The sequence below is a fragment of the Condylostylus longicornis genome, unplaced genomic scaffold, assembly GCF_029603195.1.
Source record: "Condylostylus longicornis isolate FDR11 unplaced genomic scaffold, ASM2960319v2 ptg000011l, whole genome shotgun sequence".
Lineage (NCBI taxonomy): Eukaryota > Metazoa > Arthropoda > Insecta > Diptera > Dolichopodidae > Condylostylus > Condylostylus longicornis.
Window position 1 is genome coordinate 453,862 of NW_026577980.1, and position 17,988 is coordinate 471,849.

Genomic DNA, 17,988 nt, shown 5'->3' on the forward strand with positions numbered 1-17,988 from the left:
ATGAGAAAGGTGGTGTGTATAACATCGAATGCATTGATAGCGACAAATTTTACATAAGACAAACAAGGAAACCCATTCCTTCTAGTTATTCCTCTGATAGCTACAGCTATAACAATTTTAAATTTGAATTTAAATTTCATATCTGGCAAATTTAAATTTGCAAATTTACATTAATTTTCACATTTAAAATTAATTTCTAATAAATTTTAAGATCTTTTATAAAATATAATTTAAAAATTAAGATTTATGTTTCTTTATGCAAATTAGGCAATAAAATTAAAAAAAAAAACAAAATAAAAACCAATTTAACAGCGGGTGTACACCTCTTTTCCATCTTCTACCGAAATGCCATTTTCCCCTTCTTATATCAAAATAAAGGCGATATCCACAAATTATTTGAACTACAACGTCCTGCGTTTATTATGCAAATAACAATATTTGTGTATATACATACATACACACACCCATATGTATAAGTAAATGCCCTATGTATGCATAACTTTTGTTTTGCAATTTATTTTAAAAATAGCCTTGTCCATTTTTACTTTCTTCCCTAAATCAATTCTAATTTAATAAAATTTATTCAATTTATAATTTATGTATGTTGTGTGTGTAGGTATGTGTATATCGTATTTTCATGCTGTTTATTAATTGAAAATTTAATAAAAATAAAAGAAATAAAGCTTTAAACTTATTCATAGTGCATATTACGAAAATATTTATTGGTTTGAAGTGTTGTCAACACCTTCAATATATCCAAATTTTTGTTTATAAACCAAGTTTTTCACCTCCAAACTAAATATTTAAAGAAAATTTCGAACTTCAGGAATCAAGCAAAAGTTAAAATTTCAACGTCAATTCAGCAATCAATTAGGCAAGCAAAAATGGGCTGGTATTGCCACAACAATCCTGAATCAAATGTCGATATTCTTATAGAATACAAATATTTAAATAAGGCTGCCCAGAATCATGCTAAATTACAACCACGAATTTAACAGCTGGTATTGAAATAGCTTTAAATCCTATTGTTTTGACGGTTCTTCTGTTTTGACAGTCGATTTTGCCGTTCCACTGTTGTTTTATATTAACAACAGAAATCGTCCACTGCGGCCATTTACCGCGCTTTGGTTCTTTTTTATAATTACATAGGGTAGTGTAATTGGGTTGTAGATAGGGGTATTTGTGAACCATAAAACAAATGTTTACGATTTATTAAAAAATATTAACATACTGGCAACACTAATTTCATTGTATACTTATAATAAAGTTCACGAATTATTTATGTTCATGTTTTGATTAATAGTTTGGTATTGCAATAAAACTATACGCGGGTTTATGTTTATAGGTTGTGCAACAAAACATCAAAATGTCAGGAGAGAAAAAAAACAGCAAAACAAAAAATAATTGCGAATTCACTGGAATTCAATAATTTGGCCCAGATTTTAATATTCTAAAAAAAAAATATGAAATGAAGTTCAAAATAACAATTCAGCAAAATAAGAAAAAAAAATAGAAAAAATTAAAATAAAAACAACAATTAAAAAAACTTGTTTTTCGTCCTTTTCTTACCTCTCTGGGTTCTCGTTTTCTTCTATACTGAAATTGTTGTTAATTGTGCTGTGTTGCGCTTTATTTTGTTGTTATTTACTACTACAATAGAGAAGGATTTTATATTGTTGTTGGTTAAGTCAAAAAATTTGTCTTTATATTTTTCTTGTTGTGTATTTCAAAAGTTCATAACTCGCAGTATAAGGAAGCGTTCTATATATTTTTGCCCTCTTTCACTTATTTCTGCAGTTGAGAACGTTGAAAAGCAATCACTTTATATTTTGCATTCACATGATTATTTTGACATACATACATACGCGCAAAATATCGTTTGTTGTTGTTTGTATTTTCCTAAATGGTTTTTTATTAACATTTTACTCCTGTATTTTTAATATGTTTGGCAAAAAAAAAGGGTTTAATATTTTTCTTCAAAACAATAACGTTCTTTTGCAATATGCCCTTATTTTTTTTTTTTTTGCTGTTTTTTTGCAATATTGGATTTGAAATTCACATAAATTGTATGTGAATAAGTTTGTAAGAAAAAACAACATTTTTATTGTATGTACGTACGTACCTACACGATAATCTCTAATTTAAATATTACTCTGCAGGATATTCTCTTCGTCCTTTCTTTTACACATTATTTACAACATATATGTATATGTATAGGACCTGTTTATATTTATAAAATTTGAAAAGAAAAAAAAAAAATTATTTTTTTTTTCTTTTTGTTTCTTAAGAAAATTATTTTTATTTTTTTTTTTAAACACAATAGAATGAAATGTGAACAAGAAGTTGTATGCAGTGTTGTTGCTGTTATTGAATATAGAATTGTACAAATTTGTGGCTTGGAGGTACTATGGGCTTGTAAATTTTCTTTTTGCAATTCAGTTGGGTAACAAAAAATGTTATGATTTTATTCAGTGATTTTTATTAAATTCGCATATCACACTCGCAAGAGATATTTTTGCTGAGCATGCAATATTTATAACGTTATAATTGCATCTAAATACAATATTCCTCTTGCAATGGGATGTCATTCTGATTACAAAGATACTGGCGTCATTCTTTATTACGACGCCAATTTTCGGTTTTTAAATATTTTTCGTTCGCAAAGCGGCGAAACCTTAAGTTTCATATTATTTTCAGTTGTAGTATGTATTTAGCAATGGAGTCTATGAAATCTGCAAATTAAATTCCAAAATTTTTTGAGAAAACATTATACGGAAGGTCAGGTTCTGGTGTAAACGGGCTTGGAGAGTTATTTTTGGAGGAGAGTTCGGACATGTAATAAGTATGATACTAATCATGGGCATACTTTAATGTACATCTATCAATTGACAAAAAAGTTTCAGAGCTTTTTCAAAGTGTCAGCTATAACGGATATTTTTCGAACAGTATTTTTTAATTCAATTTTAAACCTCCCAAACTACCCCTAGACGTCCAAGTTCCCACGTTACATCCATACAAATTGGAAACTCTTCTAAATACAAGCTTTTTCCATTACCAACTCACACACCTTTAAATTATTATTTGCATCTTTGCAGTCGTTTATCCTCACTTTGCCGCCTTATTTGTGTGTACCTCTTACAACCATTATTAAAATAATAATTATTTATTTTCAAAGGAAATTTATAAAAATTTCACATTTAATTTAGCTTAAAATATAAGATTATTAAAAACACAATTTTATTGTAATTTTATAAAGTGAGAATCATTAATAATTTTACGATTAGAAGAAACATAAGAGATGCTCAATTCCATGATTTATGATTAAGAACGCTTTATTAATTTTATTAATTAGGAAACATAATCTTATTGCATCATTAAATAATCTCTCGCTTTTATCATATTAAACTGCTCGATTCAATGCATTTTCAATATTCAAAAATCTATTCAATACTTAAAAATTAAAAAGATAAGTAGACTAATGATTATGATGAGAAAACAAAAAAGTGTTAAATAAAGAGACTTTGAAGTAGTACAGCTGAAAAGAGGTCATAGTGTTAAAGTTGAATGTTTTTAAGGAAATAAAAATTTCCAGACATAAAATTATAAATTATTATTTGAAGACACTGTTCTCATCATATACGGGCGCACTGTACAATTTATTAATACTTAACTGGGCGCATCAAAAAATTACACGATTAATAAATCGTTCGAGGGCTCTAATAATTCCAATGTCAAAAAACGTTTAGTGGGAATAATCAGTTTGTTTCCTATGCGATGTAAAGGCATACGCCATAATTTGCGCCGCATATGATTCAATTTCCTCATATTTGAGTACTTAATATTAATTAATTACAATTTCTCATACATTTGCTATAAATAATTACAAACTTGTTTAAATTTAGTCAAATTCGTAATTGCAGTGAAATTCAGAATATTTGTGTTATAAAATCATTGATCTCTCATTGTTATAATTCGCACATAATCGAAACAAAAGAAGATTACGCACTTTTTATATAACATATTTTAATAAACACAAATATCCCGTTATAAATGGTTTAAAAACAAATTTTTGATACTTTCATTTAAACTGTAACAAACAACAATACAAAAAAAAATATTCCATCTAATATTCCTTTTTCGAATTCAATATTCCTTTATTTTTTTGTTAAGCTTCTCGGCCAAACCACATGTTATACACATATACAAAAAGGCAAAAAAACATGCCATATACACATACAATTACAAAAAATGACATTTTTTCAAATTTAAAGAATATTTTTCAAGGGCAACACCAAAAACCATTCAAAAAAAACTATACTGTGCTTATATAAAGGGTATTGGTAATGCATGACAACAAAGAATACAAAGTAATAAGAGCACATATGTAATGAATAGCAGTAACAAATACAAATCAAAAGAAATATTTTTCAATCCCCTCCGGCCGACCTCTTTTCTTTGTATATAGGAAATCAAAAATAAATTTTTTTCTTATAAAAAACACGTATACACACATTGGCACATTAATAATTTATTGCAGAAAAATTATGGCGAAATAATTTTGTTCTATACTCTCAATTTATTGCTATAAAAAAAATTTTATATGCATGTATTGGGTTCAGGTACAACTTACTGATCTTTATATACATATGAACAGTACCGGAAGAGCAAGATATCAAGAATATGTGTGTATAAAGTAGTGGTCATTAATTTATACTTAAATATCAACATGAATAAATTTTGATTGTGTGGGACGGTAGCGCTTTATAGGGTGATATGTTACGATTATAGGCACGCATACGCACATCTACTATTATAGTCGAATATAGTACTGACATAGATTGTGGACAAAGCATTCTGTTTTTTGATATTTACAAATGCAAATAATATTGAAGAAATTTTGTAGTGCTTACTTTTGTACGTGCATACATGCGTCACATATAAAACAACAAACCATAGCTTCTATAACAAATTCAAAGCAAAAACCATTATTTAATTTTTCAAATGAAATGCACACAAAAACAATCATTTCCTTGCAATTTAATACAATTTTAATGTACAAACATATGTATATGTATTTTGCATTAATCCTGCAGTAAATATGCAAAAAAATACACATTCACACACATATCCATACATATGCATACTCGTAGTAGTACTTGTAATATAAACAATTGTGTTCCATGTGACGTTTTCATGTTCAAGGTCATGAAATTTAAATGGTACCTTAAAAACAGGAAAACAAAAATTTTTTTTCATAACCAGCATAAATAATATACTTATATACATACATACATACATATGTATATGCACATGTGCACATTCAAGCATTCGTATACATACAAAGATAATCCAATATAGTTCAAGCAGGCGAGGACAATAATAATAAAGAACAGTAAAATTGAAGAACGAAGTTTTTATTTTCAAAGGGGTCAGCAACATATTTAATTCAGAATCATTTTTTTTTTTTGCATTTTCAACAACAATTTTTTAAATATGAAAAAGCAAATGGTAAAAAATCCCGAAGATCATATACGTAACTTACACATACACAAACAATGCAATACTTAAATGCAATAATGGTAAATTCTTGTAAATGAAAATGTCATTAATGTTAAAAGAGATGAATGCATTAAGCAAATATAAGGATTATAAAAGAAGTGACGAAAAATTGCATATATTTTTTGCCCAAAACGAATTTCGTATATATTGGGTAAGAGTTCACTACTGCATTCTAACAGGATTCCCACATTTGTGTATATAGGGTAATAAATTATGTCATTTTGATGTTTAACATGAAAAGGATATTAAAATTACTTATATTTCATTTTGGTATATAAAAAACAAAAATGTGTTACACGAAAAAATGCATAATTTTTGTTACAAAGGCATTTATAGATGATAAGCGCGACGTTGCAGCGAAATATTACATCAAAATTAAACTTTGACTAGTGTCTTAACCATAGCAGGCAGTAACAGTTATTCCATTTGTGCTGGTTCAGTTTGTTTCCAAGTATTCTAATGTTGTATTTCAATTATGAAATTTTGTGAGATATTCTGTGAAATACCGGGTAGGTTCGAAAGTCGTGAATCGAGATTTTTTTTTTTAAGAATTGTGAATCGTTTTCATAAAATTTGAAAGCGCTGCCAAAACCGAGATACCCAAAAACTCTGTTCTAAAATTGTACAGTCCAGAAGAAGGTGTATTGACGTCTTATTCTCTTCTTCACAGAATCTACAGGTGCCCTCCACCCTCCAGACCCAATTTTCGAAGATGTCTCTTGAACAGAAAATACCCACTTAGAAGACCCGTGAAGTCATTTTAACCCAAAAGTTCTTATGACTATCGTAACCACAGGCCGTTTCCCTACAGTTCCAACTTCGCTATTCTCTCTTGGGCTTCTCCTGGTTCTTCTACTGGCGTATTCTGTTCATTGCATTCTGAATACTATGTATTCTCTTCTAGTGCATTTCGTTCAATACTTCTACTCTAACCTGTCCCGGTACAAATTAACTCGGTTTTGCCTGAATCGGTCACGATTATGATCTCAGCATTGTAACAGCAGCCCGTTTGTTCATATAATCGCTATATTCTGTTTCCAATACCCTCTCTCGTGAGAGGATATATGACTTATATAAAAGCCAGTATTGTCAATTTTATATTTTCTTTAATATTGTGTTAATTTAAATTTCGCAATATAAACTTGCATGAACGTTTGAATATCATTCTCTTGCACCCATATTTTATAGTAATATGTATGTTATATATACAATGTACAATATGTATACCATTAAATTTAAATTTACTATATAGTAGATACCCTTTATTATGCATATTTGTTATCGAGTATATTGAAATATAAACCAAGTTCACATTCTAACATATTAGAAAAGAGTTGAGTCAGAGACACATATAGCAAACTTACGTTCGTACATAATCACACACATTCGCTTACGTGTATTAATATTAAGCTATAAAATGTAAATTATTTAAATTAAAAACCAAAATTATTGGATCAAAAACTCTTTAATATTGTACTATGTACATTGGAAACCGTTTTGTATAACAATATTGTGATTTTCCTAATAAAATTTCTCGATAAGAAGAGGGTACAAAAAAAAATTTTTTTTTTGGTTCAGTTTCAGTTTTTATATTAAAGAAAAACGCAAAGTAATCGTTTCAAAAAAATTTTTTTTTTGTTTTTCATTTCCGATATAGATTTATAATGGTTTGCGTGAATGTAAAATATAAAAAAATCCTTTTAAAAAAATGATTTTTCACTTTTAATACGCTTTCAAATGGATGGCATACGTATATACCCAAAAAGTCCTTAAATATGCTGAAAAAGAAAAAAACATAACATAAAAAGAATTTATCAATAATAAAAACAAGAAAAAAAGGATAAAACAGAAAGGATAATGTATAATAGGTAAAAATATTTTTTAAAGGATATTTCGATTTTTTTGTTGTTCTTGATTAAATTTTAAGTAAAAAATTTTTGTGACAACACGATTCTAAAGATCCCCCCCACAATATCAAACACTTTTTCAAAATTACATAATATATAGATACAAACAATGTATATATATATATATATATATATATGTATGTGTATGTATGGACTTGTATCATGTCATTCTAATAACAATGATTTTCAATTTTAAAATTAAATTAAGGGTTGAGAACTCTTGATAGAATAAAAGAAAATGAATGATGATGATGGGATATAATTTTTAAAGTTAAAAAGGATTTTGAATTGAAAACAATATTAATTTAAAGATTTTGTATGTTAGGAAGAGCATACGTTATTTTGTAAGTAAATATACAATATTAAATGAAAATTCTTCAGTATACATTTAATGTACTTAAATGAAGTTAAGCATGAAACTCTAATTTGAGTATTTTGGATAATGTTTCTTACAAGATTAATAAAAACAAAAAACTACATAACCGAAATTCGACCTTTTAAAGCACATTATTATGTGGTATGGATTTTCAGTTTTGAAACTCTTATGTAAGTACTTAATTGTATTAGAACCGTATGTAATCCTTTGACTTTTAACACACAAGAACAATTATTATTGATAGAGAAATTTTTAATATGAAATTGTAATTGTTTTTGTAACGTATTACGATTTATGAGTTACAATTAATTGGTATAATACGCACAGTTCTGTTAACAGTTAACAGAAGTTATTTTTATATAATATTAGATTCACAATAAATTCTCTCAAACCATATATGAACATACGTAAATTAAAAATTTTTGGAATACTTTATATGATAGGGTATGAATTATTTAGAAATTATGGGCATTCAGAATTTCTAATAGATATAAAAGAACATTTATTATTACAATTCTTAGAATATGAAACAAATAATATATATCTCAAGAAAGCAGAACAACATTTTCAAATTAATAAAGTTTCATAAAAAAGAAAGGCAAAAAATATCTTAAAGAATGAGTTTTCCGATAATCTAATGCAGAATGAGAGAGATTACGATTTTATTAAAAAAATGAGCTACCATATTGAGCTAGATAAGTTCAGAGATGCCGTTGATGATGCGAAATAGATGCCATTTTAACGACAAAAGAAAAGAAAAAATCCGCTCAAAAAAAAAAAAAAATCAGCGACTTCTAGTGATCTTAGGAAATTAGCGACAAAATATTAATAAAAAAAAGAAAAAATAGAATACATTTTTTACTTACGCGACTTTGATGATGCAAAACAGATGCCGTTTTAACGACAAAAAAAGAGAAAAAATCCGCTCAAAAAAAAAAATTCAGCGACTTCTAATGATCTTTCTACTAAGGAAATTAGCGACAAAATAATAATAAAAAAAAAGAAAAAATAGAATACATTTTTGACTTACGCGACTTTGATAATGCAAAACAGATGCCGTTTTAATAACAGAAGAAGACAAAAAATCCGCTCAACAAAAAATTCAGCGACTTCTAGTGATCTTTCATGCAATAACAGATTTTTTCTTCCATGTTCTCATGATGATGAGAATACGCAGGAGATAAATGTGTTCATTTGCGTTTTCTCATTTTATAAGATCAATTTATAAGAATAAATTTTCAAATTTAATCTAGCGACTTTTTATTTCTTTGACGGCAACACTACATAAGGCACCCTTTACGCACACTTTCATTATATATGGAATTTTTGATTGTTTTATTCTGATAAGTGACTGTGAAATAACAGAAATTTCATTCAAAAATATGATATTGTCTTCATTGTCCTAGAAATGATTATAAAAATTTGAAATTCCATATAAAAAATTTTTTTTTTCTTGTTCAAAAATTAATAATTTTTCTATTGTAGAAAAATATTTATTTTCAGTTCTATAAACAAAAAATTGATTCTTGATATTTGTTCGAAATTTTCAAAATTTTTTCATTCACTTGCGAATTTTTTACACGCACGTGTAAGTACACATAATTTAAAGGTAACATTGACACAAAAATACTAGTATATGTAAAAGTCTATACAAATAGCTTGCATACATATAAAATTTTTGGAAAACAATTTCTTAGGTGCTTGCTTGCTCAGAATAGATAAATAAATCATAAAAAGATCAAAGGCAAAAAATATTTTTTTTAATATGCACATACATAATATTTTTTGATCTACTAGTGTATGTATGTATGCACATTGTACAAAAGGAGTTACCGCGCTTGTATCACTCCTAGACAAATTCTTGGGAAATTTGTAATTTTTTCTTTTATTTTAATGTAAGTATTTTTATGAATAAATTTAAAATTAAAATTTTATTTATTCATTATTTAAATTTCTTCTTTCATTTTTAATTAAAGAGCCTAATCTAATTACAATTTTCTTTGAGTAATACTTTAAAAATCTTTAATATGAAATTGTTATAAAATGACATTTTAATTGAAATTTTTAAATAAAATATTTTTGATTTAATTTTAATTAAACACAAAACCGCACTATGTTAAATAATTTTTAATAATTAGAGAAATGAATACGCTTACGTAAATAATTAAACGAATCCATACGTAAATAAGAACTTAATTTTAAAAATCAGATCAAAATTAAAGTAACTGAGCATCTCAAATAAGTAACTGAGCAGCTCATTTACTTCAGCAGGCAATACCTATAGATTAACGAAATATTTGCTCTTGAATGACTGACTCTCTTCAATATTAATTTATTTTCTTACAAATTTCATATCTTCTTACAATAAAATGCTCTCCCGCCCGGCTTTGCATTGAGCTATAATTTGAGTTATAATCGCACTATATTTAGTTTAGTGTTAGGTCATACCGTCCCCAGCTTGTATTTAATAAGTACATAAAACTAAGATTTGTAGATTCTAAGGGAACCGATAGGAACAGGAACAATCCCCCAAGCCACCGCAGCCATTTTGGAATTATTGTAGCCCCCCCCCACCCTCCCGTCTATAATATCCCCGTCCCAATCACAAAGCCGGAGATATCCCTAAGGGAGTTGGACAACAGTTCCCGAACACTTAGGGACCCATGTCCAAGACAATTGCAGCGCCGAACAGCCAGTGCCGGACAGTCGCCGAGAATGTGCATGGCGGTTTAATCGCCACCCCCACAAAATCTGCACAGGGGGGAACTCGACTTCCTCAGCCTATGCAGGTGGTACTTCACTGGGCAGTGGCTCGTGAAGAAATTCGCAATAGTGCGAACCCGGCTCCTGCTCATCCCCAGCAACTCTGCGGTGAATCCGCTGGAGCACGCCGAAAGAAACACTTTCGCATGACGGCACCCTTTCGTGTCCCGCCAGTGACGGCCGCATTCCGCCGCGAGTAGGCAGGAAGGAAGGCAGACCGCAGAAAGGCAGCGGCTGCACAAAGTCAGCCCCAGATCCCCTCCGCGCCAGCTCATCGGCAACTTCGTTGCCCATGGCCACTACGGCCCGGCAGCCAAATGAGCGTCACTCTGTTCTCCGATGCCAATTCCATAAGTGCAGCAAGGCAGCTCCAGACCAGCTTGGATGTAACCTGAGCTGAACGAAGCGCCAGCAGTGCAGCCCTGCTTTCTGAGAACACATAGATGGTGCGGTTTCTATACCCCCTTTCCAAATTGATTCTCAGACAGATCTCTATTGCATGTATTTCGGCCTGGAACACTGTGCAATACTGTGGGTTGCATATACACGCGTGTCCGGGCGGACACCGTATACGCCCGGATCCACACCCGACTCCGTTTTGGGCCCGTCCGCACGCTCGAACCCGACCTAAGTACCGGACCACCCCGATCCCACGTCCATCGATCGGGAAACAGAACCCTGTACCTGTGGTCGAAGTTGTACCGCGGCAGACAGGTATCCGACATGGTTATTCTTAGAATCGGATCGCTCTCAATGAAGTCTCTGTGAGTTCTGTGGGCCAACTTTAGCCCTGCCCCGTCCTCGCCAGAAAGAAGTCGGTAGCCTACTAGCCGAGCTTCCTTCAATATATGGAGGTGCAGTGGCAGCAATCCGATCATCACCTCCAATGCAGCGGTGGGAGCCGTCCGCATTGCCCCAGTCACTCCCAGGCTGGCCAGCCTCTGTAGCTGTTCCAGCTTGGCCGGCACACCCGCCTGCTGAGCCTTACGGCACCATATAATCGACGCAGAGGTGACGATGGGCCTAGCAAGGGCCGTAAATAGCCACAGTGCTATTCTGGGACTAATTCCCCAGGTCCCCCCGATGAAGCTCCTACACTTCCACAAGGCCGTCGTAGCTCTCCCGATAACTCTATCTATATGGGTATTCCAAGAGAGACGATCATCCAGGGTTACCCCCATATACTTCACCTCCCTAGAGTAACTAATACGTTCACCAAACAGAATTGGGCTCGTTAATCTATCCCCGCTTCTGCGTCTGGTGAAGGCGACTAAAGTGCTCTTGCTTGGATTTATATGTAACTCAACGCCTTTGCACCACCTTTCCACAATACGTAAATTTTGCTGTAGAAGATCAGAAATAGTGCTCTCAAATTTTCCCCGCACGAAGAAAGCCACATCGTCGGCGTATCCCCAAATACGCGCCCGGAGCTCCTCAGAGTAGCGATTAGATCATCCACTACAATGGACCACAGGAGGGGCGAAAGAACCCCGCCCTGCGGACATCCTTTTGCAGCGGAGATGAAGAGTATATCGTCAGCTATGATGGAATTAATAATCCTATCCTGTAGCATTCGATTAACCCATCTGCTAGTCGTCGCATCAATCCCTCGTTTGTGCAACGACTCACAGATGACATGATATGGGGTGTTGTCAAAAACTCCCTCTATATCAAGGAAGTAGCCAACTGCCACCTCCCGCACCTCCAGTGAGTTTTCAAGGACCCCCACCAGACTCTGCGGAGCGAGTACAGTAGATCTTCCCGACCGATAGGCGTACTGAGATTCATGTAAGGGATTGCTTCCCAGTGCATCGTCCCGTATAAATCTATCAATCACTTTTTCCATTGCTTTCAATAGAAAAGAAGTAAGGCTGATTGGAAGGAAAGACCTTGGGTGGTTGCTTGGTCGCTTACCCACCTTCGGAATATACGTCACTTTAGTCACCCTCCATGTCTGAGGGATGTAACCCCACGCATAGCTGGCACGAAAAATTTCTAACAGTGCTCTGGCGATATGTTGGAAACCCCTCTGCAAAAATGCAGGATATATCCCGTCATCACCTGGAGATTTGAAGGGCCTGAAAGAGAAAACAGCCCATCTAATCCTGCCCATCGTGAAGACTAGACGGGATCGTTGCCAGTCACCCCTCCTGGGCCAGGATGCCCTCGGTTCAATGACCGCATTTGAGTGATTCCGAAGAATCTCCGAGTCAGGAAAGTGCGTTGACGCCATAAGCTCCAACGTCTACTTTCCGTTTTCAGTCATGGAGCTATCACGCCGTTCCATTAGGCCAACCCGCTAGCATACTTTTTGGAGAGCACCCTGTGAAGACGCGCACTGCTGGAGAGTTCATCAATGCCCTTTCAGAACGCCCTCCACGAGATTCTCTTCGCTTTCCTAATTTCTTTATTATATTTTGTGAGTGAGTCTTTATACTCTTCCCACGAACCCGACGCCTTGGCCTTATTAAATAGCTTTCTGATCTTTAGTATAAGCCTTGAAAGCTCTTCATTCCACCACGGGCACTTCCTATTGCTCCGCCTCGGCTTAGCGCGGCAGCTCCCGTGGTAGGCATTAGTAATAACTGCCGTCAGGGCCTCTCTGGCCAGTTCGATATCCATCACCGTTCTGACAGAAGCAGGAACGGATCCAATCCCATCCATGAGGAGCGTTTCGAATTGACTCCAATCTGTGGATTGGGGTACCCGATATATTTCTTCTGCCAGGCCCCCGGAGACCATGATATCAAACCTAATCTGCCTATGATCGGACATGGATGTCTCATTTGAGACATGCCATCCACCAACCCTACTTCCGATAAATTCAGTGCAAAGAGTGATGTCAAAGAGTGATTCCCTAATTGCATTTATGAATGTCAGCCTATTGCCCTCATTCATAACCATTAATTTATTGCTATATATAAATTCAAGTAGGCACTCACCTCTTTTGTTTATATTGCTGCTTCCCCAGACGGTGTGGTGGGCATTGGCATCACTTCCTATTATAAGTTGGAAGTTCCTCCTTCCACAAAAGTCCACTAGATCCTTCAGTTGCTCGTCCGGGTGGGCACAGTCCCCCGGGAGGTAGGATGAGCACACAATGAACTCTGTTCAGCCCCCGGAGGACTTCACCTTCACCAACGCATCTACCTGATCCTTAGAACAGTAATCTGGAATGGGAAAATACGTTAGCCTTTTACTAAACAAAATGCAAGCCCCAGGCCTACCTCCCATTTGTATTATCATACAATAGCTCACCTGTTAGGCTCTTAATCTAATCCTTCACTATGTAAGGCTCTTGGATAAGGGCGATATCGAGGTAATCCTTCATAAATCTATGAGCTACAACATCAGTAGATGCCCTAGCATGCTGTAGATTTATTTGGATGCACCTCACAGCCATATAATTTCCTCCGGCTCTTGTCTATGGGCTTTGGCCCTTTAGACAAAGGCTTTACATGGCCTTACCTCCCATTTCCGCCTTTTTACACATCTTGGTGGGCGCCTGTCCTGCCACAGCCTATTTTGTCGTCCCAGGTGCCACGCTAGCCCCTCCAACATCAAATACCGAAGCAGTTCCGGGCTTCCCAATGGGCTTGAACCCTTTTGGTTCACCCGGGACGCTTGTATTTGGCGTGCTGGTCGATGGTCCTTCCGTTTCCCTTGCCGCCATTTTCGAAGCGACTTCAGACTTTCCAATGAGTTTTGGCTCTTTTGGTTGGCCTGAAGTGCTTGTCGTTGTCGCGGTGGGTATTGGTTTTTTATTTTGTCCTGCCCTGCCGCCAGCATTTTGAGAGGATTTTCTTTCTTTAACCCGAATGGTAACGCGGAAGAAATTCAGGAAAAGTCGGTACTCTGCTTTCCGTAGATCTTCCAATCCGGAATCATCCACAGAAAAGGTGATGGAGCAGCCCCCGTCCTTTTCCTTATCCATCCTCAGCAACCTCCAGGAACTTTTCTTGAGGCAAGGATTTTGCTTCCCTATTCTACTTAGAAATTTGTCCCTGGAGAGACTGACGGTTGTCGCGTCCTTTGGTACGTAGGTGACGCAGACATGCTGTTTGAGCATGTCGTCGCCATCCAGTACCACGACGTCGCAACCGTTCCAAGGCTTTATCTTCCTGCAGACACTGGTTATCCACTCCCTGGTGATTTGGTTATCCATGTTACGGATATCCATACGTCTCTTTGCAACGCTGCAGTGAATTGTGTATGAGAGTCCACAACTTTATCCATTTCATCCATGATGGCTACTTTGATTTTCCCCATCTGAACTTCGGATAGTCTTTCCTCTGGATGCAGTCTATGAGTGATGGCCACTTTGACCTGTGCTACTGCATCCCGATAAGAAGTCATTTTCGGGTTTGGTTGAGGAATGTTCCCAGGGATCTTTTCCTCAACATTGCCCTTCATCGACCTCTTTTTTGAGGGCCCTGCATCAGGGGTATTGCTTTCCGACCTTTCCTTCTTCTGGGGATGGTCGGCTACAAAACCCGATCCGGAGGCCCTCGGCTTTTCTAGTCTTTCCTCCTCATATGCGAGCTTCCTCTGGGGACACGCCATCCCAGATATAAGCCGCGATACGCCGCTTGGATGCACCAGAGAAATATTGTTTTCTTCCCCTGATGTCCAACCTTTTCAGGTCCTCCTCAGTTTGTTGGATAATAGGTTCAAGAGGATCCTGATTATCCGTCTCCATCGGAGGCGCCGCCTTTTCCTCTACTGACGTGAGAAGGAGTTCCTCCTCTGCGTCAGTCGAGAAAAGCTCTGGTTCCGAAGACCCTTGAGCACTAACTGGGTTTGTATTAATGTTGTCCTTAGTGTTGTTGTTATTGTTGTAATTTTCACTGTTGTTATTGTTGCTGTTGCAGTTGTTGTTGTGTTTGTCACAGTTGTTATTCTTGTTGTTGCTGTTTTTGTTGTTATTGTTTATGTTCTCCATTTTTAGTCCTATGAATAGCGCGGGAAAGTAAAGTCACCCATGGCAGAGCCCGGTTTAAACTGGAGGGCGCCTGGTATCCAGAGTCCACATACTAACGACTAAACTCCCCCTTAGCCACGCAGTCATCGGCATATGCTGTTTCACCTTGACTTGGGACGCCTGTCGTCGGCTGACGTATAGATATAGGGCTGAAACTCACAAAGTAAGAGGCTCGCTGCGAGACATGACCACGACACGAACGTAACTTTGATCGTTTCAATCACCTCTTTATCCTCCGCCATTACCGTGGCCCACGACTAGGAGGTGACAGTGCGGTTTTGGGCCCCTACATAAAACTAAATTATCGAATAAAAAATCCAACCCAACTAATCGTTTTGTTTATATACATTACGGTAATATTTAAAATTTATTTTTAAATCAAACATGCTGCTATCTATATACTTCGCCGTTCAGAATAAATTTATATACACATACCCTCCTGTGCATTGTAATATCTTACTTTTATTTTATTAAAAAAAATTAACAATAAAATTGAATTCAAGTTATAATTTTAAAAATAAATAAATAAAAAAAATTGAAAAATTTAAAAAAAAAAAAATTTCTTCCCATACCGGGAATCGAACCCGGGCCTGCTGGGTGAAAGCCAGCTATCCTAGCCACTAGACCATATGGGATATATTTACACAGCGATTATTAACACAGGTGTAGTGTAAAATAATTTTAGTTTTGAAGTATAATAATATTTTTTGTGTACAATTTTAACATTTTAAGTGTTTGCTATTATGTATTACAGAGTCGAGATAAATTTTGTTTGAGTTTACATACATGTATGCATATATGAATGCGATTCAAATGAGGTCAAATTATTTGTACAAGTATTATTAGGGTTAACAGCAAATAATAATTTTTAACAGTTTTATATTAGCATGAGCATGAATTCAGTATGTGTAAATTTCGTGCAGGTTATAGCATTTGTTTATGTGTATTCTTAAAACGTTAAGTATACATTAGTGAATATTTTTCGATTCGTATAAAAGGGTTTGTCGATGGATACGTAAAAGAATAAGCATTATATTATGATAGCAATGTTGGTCAGAATTACTTACAACATGCAAATGTATTTGACAATCAGTATAACACAAAATGTCACACACATACTCTGTTAATTAATATAAATTCGATTTTAACAGTTTAATTTATTCATACAATTTTTGTACTCTAGTACACTCAAAATTTGAAAACCAAGTGAATGTCCGAAATTAAACATGTAAAATAATTTAAACAAGTGCAATTTTTTTAATGGTTTCATCTGGTTATTTTAATTGCTATCATGATTTTTTTTTTGATATAAGAACAATATAACAGTTCTATAGAACAATGTCATAGCCATATAAAAACTTATTTTATTTAGTCAACTGAATTTTATTTTCGAAATTGAATGATTTACGAATTTGTTTACATAAGAAGTTTTAATCGAACATTTTCGCAAGAATAAAATAAAAAGTTTTCTTTCTTAAAATACGAAAAAAAAAATGAAAAATGTTCTAAAAGATTTCAATTCAAGAATTTTTTGAAAGAGAATCATAAAATGTTAAAAAAATTGTTAGATTTTATAAGCTGGTAACCAATGAACTGTTTTTAGGCTAGGTGAACGATATATTAAATGCGCTCAAAATCATTCTATAACTCTCTTCCACATATTTCTTAGAATACAGTTAAAAAAAATCAACTTGCACAGGTATTAATTATAATTATAATTAGTCTAACATATGAAATAATATACTTTTGTATAACAGAAAAAGCTTTCTCTATATTTTGATAACTTGTTATTATTGCCCCTATTAAAAAGGAAAACTAAGATTTGCATGTTATAACTCCTTTTTGCTGATCAAAAATGGTCAATTAAAATTTGAATACACACACTCATATAAAAATAGGTTTTTGAAACTAGTAATTAATTAAAGAAAAAAAAATTTTTACAAAAAAAGATTAAAAATTAAATCGGAAATATTGTTGAATAAAAAACATTTATGTAAAATTTAAGTACATAGTTGTGACGAAAATCCGAGGGATGCACTTCAAAGAGTCTATATATTATTTATTGTAGTCGAGTTTCTGTAAGATTTTCTTGAAAAACTCTTCTACCCTAGTTGATTAACCAAATTAAATTGCAGTTTTTTATATAACAGTGCGTACTGAAAAATTTTTCAAAAAAAAAAAGAAACATGTTTACATACTTTCTTTGTAGACTCAATTTAAGTGTTCCAATGATCGATTAATGAAACTTGCCAGTCACGTGTCCAATTAAAGGTCAAATATATGCCTGAAGTTTTTATGAAATGGCTTGACAAATGAAAAGTTCGAGTAGCTCCAATGCAACGAAATGGTGTAAAAAATATACTTAACAGTGAGTTTTCTCGGATATCATAAACGTTTTTCAA

General features: G+C 34.0%; 1 non-coding gene across 1 annotated transcript; it reads right to left on the reverse strand.

Moving 5' to 3' along the window:
• Window positions 1–16,149: 16,149 nt before the first annotated feature.
• Window positions 16,150–16,221, reverse strand: Trnae-uuc (transfer RNA glutamic acid (anticodon UUC)). Its single transcript has one exon. It is a non-coding gene; the product is annotated as a tRNA-Glu (tRNA).
• Window positions 16,222–17,988: the final 1,767 nt, after the last annotated feature.